This window comes from Oncorhynchus nerka, linkage group LG7 (assembly GCF_034236695.1).
Source record: "Oncorhynchus nerka isolate Pitt River linkage group LG7, Oner_Uvic_2.0, whole genome shotgun sequence".
NCBI lineage: Eukaryota > Metazoa > Chordata > Actinopteri > Salmoniformes > Salmonidae > Oncorhynchus > Oncorhynchus nerka.
The window spans coordinates 83579744-83602960 of NC_088402.1; the positions used below are offsets into that span (position 1 = coordinate 83579744).

General features: G+C 47.0%; 1 pseudogene; it reads right to left on the reverse strand.

Moving 5' to 3' along the window:
• LOC115123436 (disco-interacting protein 2 homolog B-A-like) overlaps positions 1-23217 on the reverse strand; it is a 151194-nt pseudogene that overhangs the window by 33827 nt on the left and 94150 nt on the right.

A 23217-nucleotide genomic window follows, 5' to 3' on the forward strand; every position in this document is an offset into this window, starting at 1 on the left:
ACAAAAGAAATGAGCGTACCGCGAATACATTTTCTGAAATGGAGCAGTTTAGGCCTATTTATTGTTTATGCAAATTATTCAACAGTGGCTTTATTTTATTTTAATTAAATTCTTGATTGCATTTCAAATCATGAATGACTCGTATACTGTGTGATGACATTAATGAATTCATGATAGATTGATACAGTAGCCCGTAGAAGTATTGAAATATAGTCCTAAGTAAGTTAGGGTGTTAAGACTAAACAGAATGCGCTCTTAGGCCTACAGATCGATGGTGGTTATACAAGGCTGCTATACCCTGCCTACTAATGATGATGACATGACTTATTATAATAATGATGATAATAATAATAATAGTGATAGGAAGGAGATCAAGGAAAAAGGAGGGTTATTATTAATAACAATAATTCTCTTGACAATTTGGAACAGTGTAAACATTAAATAAATAAATTATAAATAATACCAGAGAATAATTTATTTTTTTATTTCACCTTTATTTATTTAACCAGGTAGGCTAGTTGAGAACAAGTTCTCATTTACAACTGCGACCTGGCCAAGATAAAGCAAAGCAGTGCGACAAAAATCAACAGTTACACATGGGATAAACAAAAGTACAGTCAATAACAATAGAAAAATCTATATACAGTGTGTGCAAATGGAGTAAAGAGATAAGGCAATAAAAAGGCCACAGTGGCAAAGTCATTACAATTTAGCAAATGAACACTGGAGTGATAGATGTGCAGATGATGATGTGCAGATGATGATGTGCAAGTAGATATGCTGGCGTGCAAAATATCAAAAAAAGGCAAAAACAATATGGGGATGAGGTAGATAGTTGGATGGGTTATTTACAGATGGGATATGAACAGCTGCAGCGATCGTTAAGCTGCTCAGATAGCTGATGCTTAAAGTTAGAGAGGGAGATATAAGACTCCTGCTACAGAGATTTATCAATTTGTTCCAGTAATTGGCAGCAGAGAACAACTGGATAGAAAGGCGGCCAAAGGTGTTGGCTTTGGGAATGACCAGTGAGATATACCTGCTGGAGCGCATGCTACGGGTGGGTGTTGTTATCATGACCAGTGAGATAAGGCAGAGCTTTATCTAGCAAAGACTTATAGATGAAAAAAATGGTAAAGCCTTTAGTACAGCATAGCAAAGATGAAAAAATATTTTTTATCGAACATGTGGGTTGCGTGAGGCTTGGTGGTCACGGAATCAGTAGGCTATTAACTTCTTTGGGATAGGGGGCGGCATTTTCACTTTTGGATGAATAGCGTGCCCAGAGTGAACTGCCTCCTACTCAGCCCCAGATGCTAATATATGCATATTATTATTAGTATTGGATAGAAAACTCTGAAGTTTCTAAAACTGTTTGAATGATGTCTGTGAGTATAACATAACTCATATGGCAGGCAAAAACCTGAGAAAAAATCCAAACAGGAAGTGGGAAATCTGAGGTTTGTAGTTTTGAACTCAGCCCTATCAAAAAAAACAGTGAGATATGGGTCAAGATGCACTTCCTAAGGCTTCCACTAGATGTCAACCATTTTTAGAAACTTGAATGAGGCTTCCACTGTGAAGTGGGACCGGATGAGAGCTCTTTGGTCTGGCAGAGTGTCACAGCCTCATGACGCGCGGTCACGAGAGTTAGCTCTCGTTCCATAGCTTTTCTACAGACAATGGAATTCTCCGGTTGGAACATTATTGAACTTTTATGACAAAACATCCTGAAGATTGATTCTATACTTAGTTTGACAAGTTTCTTCGTCCTGTAATATAACTTTTTTGAACGTTTCGTCCGAATGGACCAGATCGCGCTCTTGGATTTGTTTGTGGAAACGCCCAAACAAAAGAAAATATTGGACATAAATGGACATTAACGAACAAAACAAGCATTTATTGTGGAACTGCGATTCCTAGGAGTGCATTCTGATGAAGATCATCAAAGGTAAGTGAATATTTATAATGCTATTTATGAATAATGTTGACTACCCAACATGGCGGATATTTCTCTGGCTGGTTTGGGCTCTGAGCACCGTTCTCAGATTATGCTTTTTCCTTAAAGTAAAAAAAAAATCTGACACAGTGGTTGCATTAAGGAGAAGTGTATCTAAAGTTTAATGTATAATAGTTGTATTTTCATCAACATTTATTATGAGTATTTCTGTGAATTAATGTGGCTCTCTGCAATATCACTACATGTTTTGGAACTACTGAATGTAACACGCCAATGTAAAATAAGATTTTTGGATATAAATATGAACTTTACCGAACAAAACATACATGTATTGTGTATGAGTGTCATCTGATGAAGATCAAAGGTTAGTGATTCATTTTCTCTCTATTTGTCCTTTTTGTGACTCCTCTCTTTGGCTTGAAAAATGGCTGGGCTTTTCTGTGAGTCGGTGGTGACCTAACATAATTGTTTGTGGAGCTTTCCCTGTAAAGCATTTTTTAAATCAGACAATGTGGCTGGATTAACGAGAATTGTATCTTTAAAATGGTGCCTAATACTTGTATGTTTGAGAAATGTGATTTATGAGAATTCTGTTGATTTTGTATTTGGCGCCCTGCAATTTCTTGGCTGTTGGCGAAAGGTTCCACTAGCGGAACGGGATTCCCGTTCCCCAGTCCTAGACAGGTTAAACAAACACTCATACAGGCAAGAGAATCAGGATCGGTCTTATTTCTGTAGATATATGTGGATGATTTATAAAGCCAGGCACATTTAACAGTTAGGTTATTGACTATAGACCTAATTAAGTTGAGGTTTCCTTTCTCCTGACTTTTCTTAGACAATAAAGGTAAGGGCTGTTTTCTCATCTCATAATTTCGCTGCTGCCTTCACCGCATTGTTCTCAACACCAATATGCTGGTTAACTTTACGTTTCAAAACCGGGGACACCTGACAGCGACCCACTATCCAACACAGGAGAAAGAGCATTTGTCATGAAATAATATTTTTACTTATGTTTTCCCAATTTTTCTTACATAATATAACCAGAAGGAATTTCAGTAGCACATCAGACTGATGGACTGTGCCATCCCAACGGCCTACACAAAGCATCAGTCCACTCAGACAGGTGTCTTGTACACCATGATTACAGTGGTATCTCTATGCCACAAAATCTAAAAATACAAAAAATAAAAAGGGTAGAAATGTCATGTTTTAGGTCATTAAAATGTACTGAGACTGGACAATCCCTGTCATTTCTCCTAATTGAACTTTTATGTTCACTGATTCTGTTTGAGAGAACGAGAGGTTTTACCTACATAGCACAGCCCACGTGGACATTTAATAATGTAGATAACATGGGTGGTGGAACACGTAATAATGTCATTTATTAGCAACTGTTTTCCTGTATGTGGGTGGCAGAAATATTCACACTTCATCATATTGTTGCACTGTGTGCAACCTCTGCATTTATAGCTACCATTTGGAAGAGGACGTAAAAGAGCCTGGCTGATTTTTTTGTGTGACCTCTCCTATATACAATAAGCGGTGGATTCTTGAATTCAGCTGGCAAAGCTGGGTCCGATGATAAACCATGCCAGTGATTCCTGACCGCATCTCCCACTTTTCACGACTTCAAAGTATATGTAGTTGTGAACATTAGTGTTCTTTAGCAGTTTTTTTTGTAGCAGTTAATCTCGTGTTCCCCTTTCCACGTTAAAGATTCCAATTGATAAAGTGTTTTTAGCCACAAAATCGGCCAAAACCCCAATTAATACATTTGGGCACAGTCGATAGCGTACTGGACTTCGGTCTAGAATGTTGAGGGTTTGAAACCTGCTTTCTGCTTGTTTCATTACATTATTATGCCGGTCTCAGAGCAAATAGCCCGTCATTTTCCCAGTCTGTTGCATAGTTACAATGTGTAATCATTGATGTCCCAGGAGCAGGAGTGGTAAACACTGTTGAAGTGTATAATGAATGAGTTTGATACACCTGGTATTGGATATGGCTGAAAAAAAAAAACTTACAGTAAATTTATGAAAATCACTATATGACAAAAAAAATATGCACAATCGTTAGTGTCTACATTAACTAACATATTTCTTTCAATTGTACATTTTTTGCTTGACTCGTTATAACTACTTATATTTTCTTCCCCGTAATGTTTTGTCATCCATCTTTGCTGAAGTCACCAGGGAAAAATGTGTCATTGGAACCACTCGATATGATTGGTCATATAAAAACCTTGGGACCCAAATGCATAATGAGTGCTCCATCTCCCCCTTGTGGTGGTCTGGAGCAATGAAGCCGTGACACTGGGTACCTCTAAGTCCCACGGTGTAAGATCACAACTTTTAAAGGAGGAACCACTGTAGATGTCTGTTTTATGTTGTTGTTGTTGTTGTTGTTGCTCGACTAAAGAAATCTCGGTGGACCAACAGCCAGTCGACTAAATGTGGTCAGTGCCAAGCGATACACAAGTAAAAGAACACAAGAAAAACAGACATACACAAAACGACAAACTAGTTTTTTTTTTCTTCATAAAATACACACAATGTTCAGGACACGTCTCACCTCGATATAAGCTGTGTCTGTGTTGGCGGTGGGGATGTGGGGCTGCCAGTCTTTAGATGGCTTGGTCAGGTACTTGGTGTCTGTCACTACCCACTTCATACGGGGCCAACCTGGGAGGCAGAACACCACCATCAGCATAATGTATACACAGGCCACTACTAGAAGTCAGTTTGATGACCGGACAAAGATCCAAAAGTTGTAGCTATTAAACGGTGCTATTAGGAACATTAGTGGGCATACATCTACCTACCCACATGACCACGTGAAGTCTACCTACCCACATGACCACGGACGTCTACCTACCCACATGACCACGGACGTCTACCTACCCACATGACCACGTGGCGTCTACCTACCCACATGACCACGGACGTCTACCTACCCACATGACCACGTGACGTCTACCTACCCACATGACCACGTGACGTCTACCTACCCACATGACCACGTGACGTCTACCTACCCACATGACCACGTGACGTCTACCTACCCACATGACGTCTACCTACCCACATGACGTCTACCTACCCACATGACCACGGACGTCTACCTACCCACATGACCACGTGGCGTCTACCTACCCACATGACCACGTGACGTCTACCTACCCACGGACGTCTACCTACCCACATGACCACGGACGTCTACCTACCCACATGACCACGTGCGTCTACCTACCCACCACGTGACCACCCACATGACCACGGACGTCTACCTACCCCACATGACCACGGACGTCTACCTACCCACATGACCCGTGGCGTCTACCTACCCACATGACCACGTGACGTCTACCTACCCACATGACCACGGACGTCTACCTACCCACATGACCACGGACGTCTACCTACCCACATGACCACGTGACGTCTACCTACCCACATGACCACGACCACGGACGTCTACCTACCCACATGACCACGGACGTCTACCTACCCCACATGACCACGTGACGTCTACCTACCCACATGACCACGTGGCGTCTACCTACCCACATGACCACGGACGTCTACCTACCCACATGACCACGGACGCCTACCTACCCACATGACCACGGACGTCTACCTACCCACATGACCACGGACGTCTACCTACCCACATGACCACGCGTCTACCTACCCACATGACCACGTGACGTCTACCTACCCACATGACCACGGACGTCTACCTACCCACATGACCACGTGACGTCTACCTACCCACATGACCACGGACGTCTACCTACCCACATGACCACGGACGTCTACCTACCCACATGACCACGGACGTCTACCTACCCACATGACCCATGACCACGGGCGTCTACCTACCCCCACATGACCACGGACGTCTACCTACCCACATGACCACGGACGTCTACCTACCCACATGACCACGGACGTCTACCTACCCACATGACCACGGACGTCTACCCACATACCCGTCTACCTGACCACGTGACGTCTACCTACCCACATGACCACGGGCGTCTACCTACCCACATGACCACGTGACGTCTACCTACCCACATGACCCACGCGTCTACCTACCCACATGACCACGGGCGTCTACCTACCCACATGACCACGTGACGTCTACCTACCCACATGACGTCTACCTACCCACATGACCACGGACGTCTACCTACCCACATGACCACGTGACGTCTACCTACCCACATGACGTCTACCTACCCACATGACGTCTACCTACCCACATGACCACGGACGTCTACCTACCCACATGACCACGGACGTCTACCTACCCACATGACCACGGACGTCTACCTACCCACATGACCACGTGACGTCTACCTACCCACATGACCACGTGACGTCTACCTACCCACATGACCACGTGACGTCTACCTACCCACATGACCACGTGACGTCTACCTACCCACATGACCACGTGACGTCTACCTACCCACATGACCACGGACGTCTACCTACCCACATGACCACGGACGTCTACCTACCCACATGACCACGGACGTCTACCTACCCACATGACCACGGACGTCTACCTACCCACATGACCACGTGACGTCTACCTACCCACATGACCACGTGGCGTCTACCTACCCACATGACCACAGGACGTCTACCTACCCACATGACCACGTGACGTCTACCTACCCACATGACCACGTCTACCTACCCACATGACCACGTGGACGTCTACCTACCCACATGACCACGTGACGTCTACCCCTACCCACATGACCACGTGACGTCTACCTACCCACATGACCACCCATGACCACGTGACGTCTACCTACCCACCCACGGACGTCTACCTACCCACATGACCACGGACGTCTACCTACCCACATGACCACGTGGCGTCTACCTACCCACATGACCACGGACGTCTACCTACCCACATGACCACGGACGTCTACCTACCCACATGACCACGGACGTCTACCTACCCACATGACCACGTGGCGTCTACCTACCCACATGACCACGACCCATGACGTGACGTCTACCTACCCACATGACCACGTGACGTCTACCTACCCACATGACCACGGACGTCTACCTACCCACATGACCACGGACGTCTACCTACCCACATGACCACGTGACGTCTACCTACCCACATGACCACGTGACGTCTACCTACCCACATGACCACGTGACGTCTACCTACCCACATGACCACGTGACGTCTACCTACCCACATGACCACGTGACGTCTACCTACCCACATGACCACGGACGTCTACCTACCCACATGACCACGGACGTCTACCTACCCACATGACCACGGACGTCTACCTACCCACATGACCACGGACGTCTACCTACCCACATGACCACGGACGTCTACCTACCCACATGACCACGTGGCGTCTACCTACCCACATGACCACGTGCGTCTACCTACCCACATGACCACGTGGCGTCTACCTACCCACATGACCACGTACCCACATGACGTCTACCTACCCACATGACCACGTGACGTCTACCTACCCACATGACCACGGACGTCTACCTACCCACATGACCACGTGACGTCTACCTACCCACATGACCACGGACGTCTACCTACCCACATGACCACGTGACGTCTACCTACCCACATGACCACGGACTACCCCACATGACCACGGACGTCTACCTACCCACATGACCACGTGGCGTCTACCTACCCACATGACCACGTAGCGTCTACCTACCCACATGACCACGTCTACGACCACGTGACGTCTACCTACCCACATGACCACGGACGTCTACCTACCCACATGACCACGGACGTCTACCTACCCACATGACCACGGACGTCTACCTACCCACATGACCACGGACGTCTACCTACCCACATGACCACGGACGTCTACCTACCCACATGACCACGTGGCGTCTACCTACCCACATGACCACGTGACGTCTACCTACCCACATGACCACGGACGTCTACCTACCCACATGACCACGTGGCGTCTACCTACCCACATGACCACGTGGCGTCTACCTACCCACATGACCACGGACGTCTACCTACCCACATGACCACGTGGCGTCTACCTGACCCGTGACGCTGACCACGTGACGTCTACCTACCCACATGACCACGTGACGTCTACCTGCCCACATGACCACGTGACGTCTACCTACCCACATGACCACGTCTACCTACCCACATGACCACGGACGTCTACCTACCCACATGACCACGGACATCTAGCTACCAATACGTGCTGACCTTTGAACATGACCACGTGAGTCTCTCCCTGACCTTGACGCAGTACCTTTACATGACAGATCTCACTGGTCAGGACCACGGCCCACCTACACAGCTGCCCAATAGGACGTCTAGCCAATCTGAAGACTGCGACCCTGAGTTGTGAAACACAAATAAGCATTTAGAAAGGACAACGGAAATCTAGATCATGACTTAATAAATGCCACTGTATTTTGCTGTAATATCAAGGGATGTTATTATAGTTCATTAAATGTTTGAACCCAGATATGACCACGTGACGTATTGACTACAAACCTGTCTGACAGTGGCACCTCTATGGGTACAGGGATGACCTCTGCTAGGAGACATGACCATAGAAGGCTACTACCCATGAACACGGAGGGTCTGTGTTAGGGTACACCAATGCCACCTAGGGGATAGACCAGTACAGTTTCAGACCACGTACAGCATCACACAATGGCCACGTTGGCATTTACTGGGATGACTCATGCACTGGAGGAGCTCTGCAGAGTGGTCACAAGCTGGCACAGCACAAAGCCATAAAATCTGATTTTAACCCACATGACCCGTAACCCCCAACCACACTACCTACCCATGAACCTAATGCCTAACCTTGGCGAATTACCCAGAACAAAAACCTACAAATATTTGTTTTCATGAAATTCTACCTACCCACATGATTTTGCCAATTTGACTTTGCATCTGGTCCATCTAGCCACTAAATCGCTCAGTTCTGCCTCCAGGACGCCTAGATTCATGACAATACCGTCAACCTGCATCACAATGGGGAATATCTTACCCCACATGTTTATTGTGTTGTCTGTGCATTTGCATGGAGAAGACACAGATCATGTTTTTAAATAAGCATCAATCACCCAATGTGGTACCAAGCGTGAAGGAGAGAAGAGTGGAGGACCACTGTGTCTGTCATCCTGTCTGTGTGGCTGTGTGCTGGTAAGCGACCACGTGGAGGTCTGTGTCTGTGTCATCCTGTCTGTGGGCTGACCACGTGACCCACGGAGACCTACCCAGAGTGACCACTGTGTCTGTCTGACCCTGTCTGTGTGGCTGTGTGCTGGTACCTACCCACGTGAAGGAGGAAGAGTGGAGACGTAATCTGTGTCTGTGTCATCCTGTCTGTGTGGCTGTGTGTTGGTAGCGTGATGACCACGGAGAGAACCCACATGGACCACTGTGTCTGTGTACATCCCACATGACCACGTGTGTCTGACCACGTGGACGCTACTACCCAGCGTGAAGGAGACGTGAAGAGTGGAGGAAGTAATCTGTGTCTGTGTCATCCTGTCTGTGTGGCTGTGTGTTGGTAACGTGAAGGACGAGAAGAGTGGAGGAAGTCTGTGTCTGTGTCATCCTGACCACGTGGCTGTGTACCCACATGAACGTGAAGGAGAGAAGAGTGGAGGAAGTAATCTGTGTCTGACCACGGTCATCCTGTCTGTGTGGCTGTGTGTTGGTAGCGTGAAGGAGAGAAGAGTGGAGCCTCTGTGACTGTGTCATCCCTGTCTGTGTGGCTGTGTGCATGGTAAAGCGTGAAGGAGAGAAGAGTGGAGGAAGTAATCTGTGTCTGTGTCATCCTGTCCACGCGTGGCTGTGTGTTGGTAAAAGCGTGAAGGAGATGGAGGAAGTCTGTGTACTGTGTCATCCTGTCTGTGGCTGACCACGCGTCTACCTACCCACATGACGTGGGCATGAAGGACCCACATGGAGAAGTAATCTGTGTCTGTACCCATGTCCTGTCTGTGTGGCTGTGTGTTGGTAACCCACGTGACCAGGACGTCTAGAGTGGAGGAAGTCTGTGTCTGTGTCATCCCCATGTCCACGTGGCTGTGTGCCCACATGAAACGTGAAGGAGAGAAGAGTACCTAGGAAGTAATCTGTGTCTGTGTGGCTGTGTGCTGGTAAGCGTGAAGGAGAGAAGAGTGGAGGAAGTAAATCCTGTGTCTGTGTCATCCTGTCTGTGTGGCTGTGTGTGCTGGTAACGTGAAGGAGAGAAGAGTGGAGGAAGTAATCTGTGTCTGTGTCATCCTGTCTGTGTTGGTAAGCGTGAAGGAGAGAAGAGTGGAGGAAGTCTGTCTGTGTCATCCTGTCCACGTGTGTGCTGGTACCCAGCGTGAAGGAGATGACCACGTGGAGGGAAGTAATCTGTGTCTGTGTCATCCTGTCTGTGTGTTGGTAAAGCGTGAAGGAGAAGAGTGGAGGAGAGTCTGTCTGTGTCCATCCTGTCTGTGTGGCTGTGTGCTGGTAAAGCGTGAAGGAGAGAAGAGTGGAGGAAGTAATCTGTGTCCCACATGTGGCTGTGTGCTGGTACCCACGTGAAGGAGAGAAGAGTGGAGGAAGTCTGTGTCTGTGTCGTCCTGTCTGTGTGGCTGTGTGCTGGTCTACCTACCCAGCGTGAAGGAGAGACCCACAGTGGAGGACGTAATCTGTGTCTGTGTGGCTGTGTGCTGGTAAAGCGTGAAGGAGACCACGAGACCTACCCAGTGGAGGAAGTAATCTGTGTCTGTGTCATCCTGTCTGTGTGGCTGTGTGCTGGTAAAGCGTGAAGGAGAGAAGAGTGGAGGAGTAATCTGTGTCTGTGTCATCCTGTCTCACTGTGTGTTGGTAAGGCGTGAAGGAGAGCTGGAGCAATAGGAAGCCAATCTGAAGACTGCCTGTCTGTGTGGCTGTGTAAGCATGGTGAAGCGTGAGGAGAGAAGAGTGGACTTAATAAATGTGTCACTGTATTGTGTGCTGGTAAGCGTGAAGGAGAGAATAGTGGAGAACTAAATGTGTCCTGTGTGTCATCCTGTCTGTGTGGCTGTGTGCTGGTAAAGCGTGAAGGAGAAAGTGGAGGAAGTAATCTGTGTCTGTCATGACTGTCTGTGTGGCTGTGTTTTGGTAAAGCGTGAAGGAGAGAAGAGGGAGGAAGTCTGTGTCTGAACATCCTGTCTGTGTGGCTGTGTGCTGGTACACCAAGGAGACACCTAGGGAGATAATCTGTGTCTGTGTGGCTGTGTGCTGGTAAAGGTGAAGGTTTCAGAGAAGTGGAGGAATCTGGCAGGTTGGCATTTACTGGGATGACTCATGCTGTGTGAGCTGGAGTGGCTGGCGTGAAGGAGAGACAAAGTGGAGGAAAATCTGTGTCTGTGTCATCCTGTCTGCTGTGGCCCTAATGCCTAACCTTCAAATGAAGGACAAAAAAACAAATAATCTGTGTCATGAAATTTCATTTTCCAATTTTGACTGCATCTGGTAATCTAGCGTGAAGGAGAAGAGTGGAGGAAGTCTGTGTCTGTGTCATCCTGTCTGTGTGGCTGTGTTTGGTAATTGCGTGAAGGAAGAAGTGGAGGACACAGTCTGTCTGTGTCATCCTGTCTGTGTGGCTGTGTGTTGGTAAAGCGTGAAGGAGAGAAGAGTGGAGGAAGTAATCTGTCTGTGTCATCCTGTCTGTGTGGCTGTGTGTTGGTAAGCGTGAAGGAGAGAAGAGTGGAGGAAGTAATCTGTGTCTGTGTCATCCTGTCTGTGTGGCTGTGTGTTGGTAAAGCGTGAAGGAGAGAAGAGTGGAGGAAGTAATCTTTGTCTGTGTCATCCTGTCTGTGTGGCTGTGTGTTGGTAAAGCGTGAAGGAGAGAAGAGTGGAGGAAATCTGTGTCATCCTGTCTGTGTGGCTGTGTGCTGGTAAAGCGTGAAGGAGAGAAGAGTGGAGGAAGTAATCTGTGTCTGTGTCATCCTGTCTGTGTGGCTGTGTGTTGGTAAAGCGTGAAGGAGAGAAGAGTGGAGGAAGTCTGTGTCATCCTGTCTGTGTGGCTGTGTGTTGGTAAAGCGTGAAGGAGAGAAGAGTGGAGGAAGTTATCTGTGTCTGTGTCATCCTGTCTGTGTGGCTGTGTGTTGGTAAAGCGTGAAGGAGAGAAGAGTGGAGGAAGTAATCTGTGTCTGTGTCATCCTGTCTGTGTGGCTGTGTGTTGGTAAAGCGTGAAGGAGAGAAGAGTGGAGGAAGTAATCTGTGTCTGTGTCATCCTGTCTGTGTGGCTGTGTGTTGGTAAAGCGTGAAGGAGAGAAGAGTGGAGAAGTTATCTGTGTCTGTGTCATCCTGTCTGTGTGGCTGTGTGTTGGTAAAGCGTGAAGGAGAGAAGAGTGGAGGAAATGTAATCTGTGTCTGTGTCATTCTGTCTGTGTGGCTGTGTGTTGGTAAAGCGTGAAGGAGAGAAGAGTGGAGGAAGTTATCTGTGTCTGTGTGATCCTGTCTGTGTGGCTGTGTGTTGGTAAAGCGTGAAGGAGAGAAGAGTGGAGGAAGTCTGTGTCATCCTGTCTGTGTGGCTGTGTGCTGGTAAGCGTGAAGGAGAGAAGAGTGGAGGAAGTTATCTGTGTCTGTGTCATCCTGTCTGTGTGCTGTGTGTTGGTAAAGCGTGAAGGAGAAAGAGTGGAGGAAGTCTGTGTCTGTGTCATCCTGTCTGAATGGCTGTGTGCTGGTAAAGCGTGAAGGAGAGAAGAGTGGAGGAAGTCTGTGTCATCCTGTCTGAATGGCTGTGTGCTGGTAAAGCGTGAAGGAGAGAAGAGTGGAGGAAGTCTGTGTCTGTGTCATCCTGTCTGAATGGCTGTGTGTTGGTAAAGCGTGAAGGAGAGAAGAGTGGAGGAAGTCTGTGTCTGTCATCCTGTCTGAATGGCTGTGTGTTGGTAAAAAGTGAAGGAGAGAAGAGTGGAGGAAGTTATCTGTGTCTGTGTGGCTGTGTGTTTTCACCATGTACCCTATCTCCAGGTCTCAGGACAGGTTCGTTCTTCGTGCCCAGTTTGTTTAACAGAGTGTAGGCCAGCTTCAGACTGCGGCTCCACAGTTTACCTGAGACAGAGAGAGAAAGCGAGAGAGAGAAGAGCAATTTCTCAGAGGAGAATATATGACCTCAGCTCTCCATAGATTGACTGAGAGGAGGGTGATCTTCTGAACTACAAAACATTAGTTATAAACTAAAGAAGTCCAATCTGAGACTGGGTTAGCCTGAAATGTCTCCCTATTCCGTCATATAGGGAGCCGCGTGCCATGTCAGACGGTGAGACCTACCGTACGTCAGCGTGTAGAGGGTTTCCGGTAACGTCCCAGGGTGGTGAGAGCGGGGCTCTTGGCCTGTGAAGCCCCCAACGTGCCAGGGCAGCCTGCAGGGCGGGGCCAGTTACTGACTACCCCCAGGGGCTCCCCCTTCACTGGGATGATCTGACGGCCCTCTGGCCTGGGGGTGTTGGGGTCCGGCTGGGGCACTACGGAGAGGGCAGAGTAGGAGAAGATCACAGGGACGGGATGGATAGATGAGGAAAGAGGGATGGAAGGAGGAAAGAATAAGGCATGGGAGAAGAAAATGGGGAAGAAAAGGAAAGAGTATAAAAAAAACAAGAGTAAAGTTGAGTTTTCTACTGGTTTAATGAAGACTAATAAAAGAGACAGATATCTACTTTCCACTACTACATCATTTTCAGGAATATACTTTAAATATAAATATCAAAAGTACATGGAATTACTCAAATGTACTTAAGTAACATAAGTGAAAGTATAAATAATTTCAACTTCCTTATATTAAGTAAACCAGAAGGCTCAATTTGATTTATTTTTATTGACGGATAGCCAGGGGCAAACTCCAACACTCAGACACCATTTACAAACAAAGTGTTTGTGTTTAGTGAGTCCACCAGATCAGAGGCAGTAGGGACAACCAGGGATGTTCTTTTGATAAGTGTGTGAATTGGACCATTTTCCTGTCAAAATGTAACGAGTACTTTGGGTGTCAGGGAAAATGTATGGAGTAAAAAGTACATTATTTTCTATAGGAATGTAGTGAAGTAAAAATAAAAGTTGCCAAAAATATAAATAGTAAAGTACAGATACCACAAAAAAACTACTTAAGTAGTACTTCCTCTGGGAATGTTGGAATATTTTCTGAAGTACTGGAGTGGGTCCTTTGCATCTTACCCTCTACGATCTCCTCTGAGTCGTCCAGGAAGAAGTCACTGAGCGGAGGTCTCTTGGGCCGTTTCAGAGTGTTGAGTAGCTGCTGGATCTTAGTGGAAACACGGCTGTTTACTGGTACACCTGGACACGGAGGTAGAGGCAGGACAGAGGTAGAGGCAGGACAGAGGTAGAGGCAGGAGGAAGGGAATTACACACATGATCATAGACAAGTGAGCATAGACACACACACTCAGTCACGATCATACAGAGACACAAACAACACAAGCATGCGCATAACTGCACACACACACACACACACACACACACACATACACACACGCACACACACACAGAGTAAAGGGTCAACATGGCCTGTGCTTTGAAAGCAGCACAGGTAGATATAGTAGAACTAAACTTGGGGTCAAAAACAGAAGGGTATTTCTCTCTGTGAAGAGTAGACAAACAGACAGGACAGACGACTCCATCACCCCTCCCCAGACCCCTCCCCCTCACAGTTGGATTCATATGACCTTTTCTGTTTCCTTTTGTAATGAAAGACATGACACGTACGACAGAAAAACAGATCACCCCAAAAAAGAACAAAATATAGAATGTTAGCAGCATTCTCAACACAACTGGAATGAGGATGAGATTAATTTAATGTTGTTTAGTCAATGTACCATTATCTCTGAGAAAAAAACAGATTACATTCATTTAAAAAAATTCTGCAGTGTGTTGTACCAGCGTGATGCTGTTCTGCAGTGTGTTGTACCAGCTTGATGCTGTTCTGCAGTGTGTTGTACCAGCTTGATGCTGTTCTGCAGTGTGTTGTACCAGCTTGATGCTGTTCTGCAGTGTGTTGTACCAGCTTGATGCTGTTCTGCAGTGTGTTGTACCAGCTTGATGCTGTTCTGCAGTGTGTTGTACCAGCGTGATGCTGTTCTGCAGTGTGTTGTACCAGCTTGATGCTGTTCTGCAGTGTGTTGTACCAGCGTGATGCTGTTCTGCAGTGTGTTGTACCAGCGTGATGCTGTTCTGCGGTGTTGTACCAGCGCGATGCTGTTCTGCAGTGTGTTGTACCAGCGTGATGCTGTTCTGCGGTGTGTTGTACCAGCTTGATGCTGTTCTGCGGTGTGTTGTACCAGCGCGATGCTGCTGTTCTGCGGTGTGTTGTACCAGCGCGATGCTGTTCTGCGGTGTGTTGTACCAGCGATGCTGTTCTGCAGTGCGGTGTTTGTACCAGCGTGATGCTGTTCTGCGGTGTGTTGTACCAGCGTGATGCTGTTCTGCAGTGTGTTGTACCAGCTTGATGCTGTTCTGCGGTGTGTTGTACCAGCGTGATGCTGTTCTGCAGTGTGTTGTACCAGTGATGCTGTTCTGCAGTGTGTTTGTACTGATGCTGTTCTGCGTGTGTTGTACCAGCGTGATGCTGTTCTGCGGTGTTGTACCAGCGTGATGCTGTTCTGCGGTGTTGTACCAGCGTGATGCTGTTCTGCAGTGTGTTGTACCAGCGTGATGCTGTTCTGCAGTGTGTTGTACCAGCGTGATGCTGTTCTGCAGTGTGTTGTACCAGCGTGATGCTGTTCTGCAGTGTGTTGTACCAGCGTGATGCTGTTCTGCAGTGTGTTGTACCAGCGTGATGCTGTTCTGCAGTGTGTTGTACCAGCGTGATGCTGTTCTGCAGTGTGTTGTACCAGCGTGATGCTGTTCTGCAGTGTGTTGTACCAGCGTGATGCTGTTCTGCAGTGTGTTGTACCAGCGTGATGCTGTTCTGCAGTGTGTTGTTCCAGCTTGATGCTGTTCTGTGTTGCACCAGCTTGATGCTGTTCTGCTGTGTGTTGTACCAGCGTGATGCTGTTCTGCAGTGTGTTGTACCAGCGTGATGCTGTTCTGCAGTGTGTTTGTACCAGCGTGATGCTGTTCTGCAGTGTGTTGTACCAGCGTGATGCTGTTCTGCAGTGTGTGCGTGATGCTGTTCCAGCGTGATGCTGTTCTGCAGTGTGTTGTACCAGCTTGATGCTGTTCTGCAGTGTGTTGTACCAGCGTGATGCTGTTCTGCAGTGTGTTGTACCAGCGTGATGCTGTTCTGCAGTGTGTTGTACCAGCGTGATGCTGTTCTGCAGTGTGTTGTACCAGCGTGATGCTGTTCTGCAGTGTGTTGTACCAGCGTGATGCTGTTCTGCAGTGTGTTGTACCAGCGTGATGCTGTTCTGCGGTGTGTTGTACCAGCGTGCTGTTCTGCGGTGTGTTGTACCAATAGCGATGCTGTTCTGCGGTGTGTTGTACCAGCGCGATGCTGTTCTGCGGTGTGTTGTACCAGCGTGATGCTGTTCTGCAGTGTGTTGTACCAGCGTGATGCTGTTCTGCGGTGTTGTACCAGCGTGATGCTGTTCTGTTCTGTGTTGTACCAGCGTGATGCTGTTCTGCGGTGTTGTACCAGCGTGATGCTGTTCTGTGGTGTGTTGTACCAGTGATGCTGTTCTGTGTGTTGTACCAGCGTGATGCTGTTCTGCGGTGTGTTGTACCAGCGCGATGCTGTTCTGCGGTGTGTTGGCCAGCGATGCTGTTCTGCGGTGTGTTGTACCCGCTGCTGTTCTGCATGTGTTGTACCAGCGTGATGCTGTTCTGCAGTGTGTTGTACCAGCGTGATGCTGTTCTGCAGTGTGTTGTACCAGCGTGATGCTGTTCTGCAGTGTGTTGTACCAGCGTGATGCTGTTCTGCGGTGTTAGTACCAGCGTGATGCTGTTCTGCAGTGTGTTGTACCAGCGTGATGCTGTTCTGCGGTGTTGTACCAGCGTGATGCTGTTCTGCAGTGTGTTGTACCAGCTTGATGCTGTTCTGCAACCAGCGTGATGCTGTTCTGCAGTGTGTTGTACCAGCGTGATGCTGTTCTGCAGTGTGTTGTACCAGCGTGATGCTGTTCTGCAGTGTGTACCAGCGTGATGCTGTTCTGCAGTGTGTTGTACCAGCGTGATGCTGTTCTGCAGTGTGTTGTACCAGCGTGATGCTGTTCTGCGGTGTGCATTGTACCAGCGCGTGCTGTTCTGCGGTGTGTTGTACCAGCGCGTGCTGTTCTGCAGTGTGTTGTACCAGCGTGATGCTGTTCTGCAGTGTGTTGTACCAGCGTGATGCTGTTCTGCAGTGTGTTGTACCAGCGTGATGCTGTTCTGCAGTGTGTTGTACCAGCGTGATGCTGTTCTGCAGTGTGTTGTACCAGCGTGCTGTTCTGCAGTGTGTTGTCTTGATGCTGTTCTGCAGTGTGTTGTACCAGCGTGATGCTGTTCTGCAGTGTGTTGAGCGTGATGCTGTTCTGCAGTGTGTTGTACCAGCGTGATGCTGTTCTGCACTGACCAGCGTGATGCTGTTCTGATCCAGCGTGATGTGTTCTGCTGGTTGTACCAGCGTGATGCTGTTCTGCTGGGCCAGCGTGATGCTGTTCTGCAGTGTGTTGTACCAGCGTGATGCTGTTCTGCAGTGTGTTGTACCAGCGTGATGCTGTTCCGGTGTGTTGTACCAGCGTGATGCTGTTCTGCGGTGTGTTGTACCAGCGTGATGCTGTTCTGCGGTGTGTTTGTACCGAACCACTGTTCTGCAGTGTGTTGTACCAGCGTGATGCTGTTCTGCAGTGTGTTGTACCAGCATGCTGTTCTGCAGTGTGTTCTGTTTCATTCGCTGTTCTGTGGTGTGTTATAAAAACATGTGCGCACCGTCATAAAACTATAAAAGCTGTGGTGCATGCTCTGAATCGGGGCATCCCCCTGGGCATAGCATTGGGGGGCAGGTCCACCCTTGAAGCCTCTCAGGGGTTGAGGATGTCACGTCTGGGGGACACTGTTCTCTGGAGGAAAGATGGAAGGGGAGTTAGACACTCAGATGGTTGACTTTAGCTCTATTCTATAGGACACCTGAAATAATAAAACAAAACTGTGTATTTGCAGGATGTTAGACTTACAAATGATTTCTGTGTCATCCTATGCAAAACAGTTTGTCTTACCTACAAGTGTGTGCGTTTGTATTACCCATGCACGTCGGGTTGTGTGTGTGTGTGTGTGTTTGCAGAGTGTGTGACGCACCTATCGTGTGCTCGCCAGTAAAACCATAGAAGTGGGGGTCTATTCTCTCAAAAACAGAGTGGAAGGTGGAGGAGGAGGTGGAGGGATCTATCATCAAAAACATAGAATAAGAACTCTGGATCTCTGGGCCAAACATAGAAGAAGATCTATCTCATCAAAAACAGGAGACAGAACCACATTTGTGATGTGTGGTGAATTAGTTGTAAAAATAGCTGCCATGGCACCCCCAGGTGTTTAGTTTAGATCTATTCATCAAAAACAGCACACATAAAACTTAACATACATGCACATGAATAAAATCATCAAGGATAACACACAAAGTCTGGGACTTATTTATCCTTTTGAGACAAGATGACTAGACAAGATCCAAGACAGCATGGCTGAAATAATCAAAAACATAGAAGAACATCTATCATCAAAATCATAGAAGAACATCTATCTCATCAAAAACAGACTTAGAAGAACATCTCATCATTCCAGTTACATCATAGGGGTTATTCACATGGGCACAGAAGACATCAAATATATTTGTACTTTATGTTTAAAGCTGTCCAGAGAGGACATTGTTTTATAGACAGAGGCAACTCATTCCATTCTGAGGCTCCAGTATACTAGACAGTACCTTTCCCAGCATTACTCCTGAACCTGGATAAGCACACATCAGCAACACCTGATCTGGTGCTGTGATTGTGTGCATCACTAACACGAGGAAAATAATCACTTAGATATCTGGGCGCAGGACCATAAATACTCCTGTAAACCAAACCTAGTCTAATCTGGGACACCTTCAATACCGCCCTGATCCGCTTATTCTGGGCCATCTGGAGCTTCCCCTTCATAAGTTTAAATAAGCCCCCAAACCAGGAAGTACTAGCATAGTCAAAATGGCATTGAATGAGGGCAGACTCATGGAGTCCTTATCAAGCAGCTTGGACTTTCAAGCCAAAACTTAGCCCTGTCATTAACCTTCCCTAGCACCTTATTGGCCATGCTCACACCTCCCAAGCATCCATCAAGGATACCTCCCAAGTAGCTAACAGAGGTTTTAGTAGTCAGCACCTCACCCCCTAACTACACTCTGATTTCAGACGACCTACACAATTTAGGTCTGGATCCCAAAATAATTGCAGAGATAGCTTATTATCTCCAAGCCATTTGCTAATGTTAGTCAACTCTGTGCTAAGTATGCTCTCCAACATAGTTTTACATTTGTGAGACACCAGAAGTGTAGAGTCATCCGCATAAAGAAAAAAAAGACAGCAAGAACAAGCATCTTACATATCATTAATATACAAAAAAAACAGCAGAGGCCCAAGCACGCTCCCGTGCGGAACGCCACAACTCATTGGTTTGTGCCTGGGACAGTGAACCATTAACCTCTACTACTCAAACCCCTTCCTGATGAATAGGACTTTACCCAGCCTAGAGGATACTGCTTAACATATGCCTCCAGTTTGGAGATTAGGAGACAGTGGTAAGCTGTATCAAAGGCCTTCTGTAGGTCAAGCAGTACCATTCCACCCAGATTTCCCTCATCAATCTCTTTCCTGATGAAGTCAGTCAAGTAAAGTAGACATGAATCAGCGGAGTATGTTTTTCTAAACACCCGACTGAAAACCATACATTGGGTTGCATTGTTAGTAAACAGTGGAACCCCCAGGTGGGTTACATTGTTAGTGAACAGGGAACAGTGGATCCCCCAGGTGGGTTACATTGTTAGTGAACAGGGAACAGTGGATCCCCCAGGTGGGTTACATTGTTAGTGAACAGGGAACAGTGGAACCCCCCAGGTGGGATTGTTAGTGAACAGGGAACAGTGGGATTTCCCCAGGTGGGTTACATTGTTAGTGAACAGGGAACAGTGGATCCCCAGGTGGGTTACATTGTTAGTGAGCGGGAACAGTGGATCCCCAGGTGGGTTACATTGTTAGTAAACAGTGGAACCCCCCAGGTGGGTTACATTGTTAGTGAGAACAGGGAACAGTGGATCCCCCCAGGTGGGTTACTTGTTAGTGAACAGGGAACAGTGGATTCCCCAGGTGGGTTACATTGTTAGTGAACAGGGAACAGTGGATCCCCCAGGTGGGTTACATTGTTGTGAACCCAGGGAACAGTGGAACCCCAGGTGGGTTACATTGTTAGTGAACAAACAGTGGATCCCCCAGGTGGGTTACATTGTTAGTGAGCGAGAGACAGTGGATCCCCAGGTGGGGTTACATTGTTAGTGAACAGGGAACAGTGGATCCCCCAGGTGGGTTACATTGTTGAGTGAGCGGGGAACAGTATGCCCAGGTGGGTTACATTGTTAGTGAACAGGAACAGTGGATCCCAGGTGGGTTACATTGTTACCTAACGGGGAACAGTGGAACCCCCAGGTGGGTTACATTGTTAGTGAACAGGGAACAGTGGATCCCCCAGGTGGGTTACATTGTTAGTGAACAGGGAACAGTGGATCCCCCAGGTGGGTTACATTGTTAATGAGCGAGGGAACAGTGGATCCCAGGTGGGTTCCCATTGTTGGTGAGCGAGGAACAGTGGATCCCCAGGTGGGATTTACATTGTTAGTGCCAGGGAACAGTGGATCCCCCAGGTACTTACATTGTTAGTGAACGGGAACAGTGGAACCCCCAGGTGGGTTACATTGTTGGTAGACAGGGAACAGTGGAACCCCCGGGTTTACATTGTTAGTGACAGGAACAGTAGAACCTATGCCTGGGTTATTGTTAGTGACCACAGTGGAACCTCCTGTTGTAACATTAAAGCTGTGATAGCCCAACCCTGGTCCCACCTGACAGGACGTATGCAGGCTTGTCCCGACCACCTAAACCAACTCATCAAACAGTTATTTACTGATCATCAAGACTGAGGACGCAGGTGTGTTAATGCTGGTCTGAAACTAAACCCTGACCTCTTCAGGACCAGGGTTAGTTATCACCACCACAGAGTACTACTCAAACATATGTCTAGGATCGATTTACAGAGTACTACTCAAACATATAACTAGTTATCAACCACCACAGAGTACTACTCAAACATATACCTAGTTATCGACCACCACAGAGTACTACTCAAACATGTGCCTAGTTATCGACCACCACAGAGTACTACTCAAACATATACCTAGTTATCGACCCCCAGAGTACTACTCAAACATATATACACCGACCACAGTACTACTCCAAACATATACCTAGGGATCGACCACCACAGAGTACTACTCAAACATATACCTAGTTATCGACCCCCACAGAGTACTGCTCAAACATATACCTAGTTATCGACCACCAGAGTACTACTCAAACATATACCTGGGTTATCACCAAGGGATCAGAGTACTACTCAAACATATGCCTAGTTATCGACCACCACAGAGTACTATCAAACATATACCTAGTTATCGACCCCCACAGAGTACTACTCAAACATATACCTAGTTATCGACCACCACAGAGTACTACTCAAACATATACCTAGGGATCGACCACCACAGAGTACTACTCAAACATATACCTAGTTATCGGCCCCACAGAGTACTACTCAAACATATGCCTAAGGGATCAACCCACCACAGAGTACTACTCAAACATATACCTAGTTATCAACCACCACAGAGTACTACTCAAACATATACCTAGGGATCGACCCCCACAGAGTAGTACTCCAAACATATAACTAGTTATCGACCACCACAGAGTACTACTCAAACATATACCTAGGGATCGACCACCACAGAGTACTACTCAAACATATGCCTAGGGATCGACCACCACAGTACTACTCAAACATATACCTAGTTATCGACCCCCACAGAGTACTACTCAAACATATACCTAGTTAGGATCAACCACCACAGAGTACTACTCAAACATATACCTAGTTATCGACCACCAGGTACTACTCAAACATATGCTAGTCTTGACCACCACAGAGTACTACTCAAACATATACCTAGTTATCGACCCACCACAGAGTACTACTCAAACATATACCTAGTTATCGACCCCCATAGAGTACTACTCAAACATATACCTAGTTATCAGGGATCAACCACCACAGAGTACTACTCAAACATATACCTAGTTATCAACCACCACAGAGTACTACTCAAACATATACCTAGTTATCGACCAGCACAGAGTACTACTCAAACATATGCCTAGTTATCAACCACAGAGTACACAGAGTACTACTAAACATATACCTAGGGATCGACCACCACACAGAGTACTACTCAAACATATGCCTAGTTATCGACCACCACAGAGTACTATCAAACATATACCTAGGGATACGAGGGATCCACCACAGAGTACTACTCAAACATATACCTAGGGATCGACCACCACAGAGTACTACTCAAACATATACCTAGGGATCGACCACCACAGAGTACTACTCAAACATATACCTAGTTATCGACCACCACAGAGTACTACTCAAACATATACCTAGTTATCGATTACAAGTACTACTCAAACATATAACTAGTTATCAACCACCACAGAGTACTACTCAAACATATACCTAGGGATCGACCACCACAGAGTAGTACTCAAACATATGCCTAGTTATCGGCCACCACCTAGGAGTACTACCTCAAACATATCACCTAGGGATCGGCCACCACAGGATAGTAGTACTCAAACATATGCCTGGTTATCCACAGAGTACTACAAACATATACACAGACCCCCGTACTACTCAAACATATACCTAGGGATCGACCACCACAAGTACTACTCAAACATATACCTAGGGATCGACCACCACAGAGTACTACTCAAACATATACCTAGTTATCGACCACCACAGAGTACTACTCCAAACATATACCTAGTTATCGACCCCCGCAGAGTACTACTCAAATATATGCCTAGGGATCGACCCACCTGAGTACTACTAAACATATACCTAGTTATGATACTACTTAAACATATACCTAGTTATAAACCACCTGAGTACTACTCAAACATATA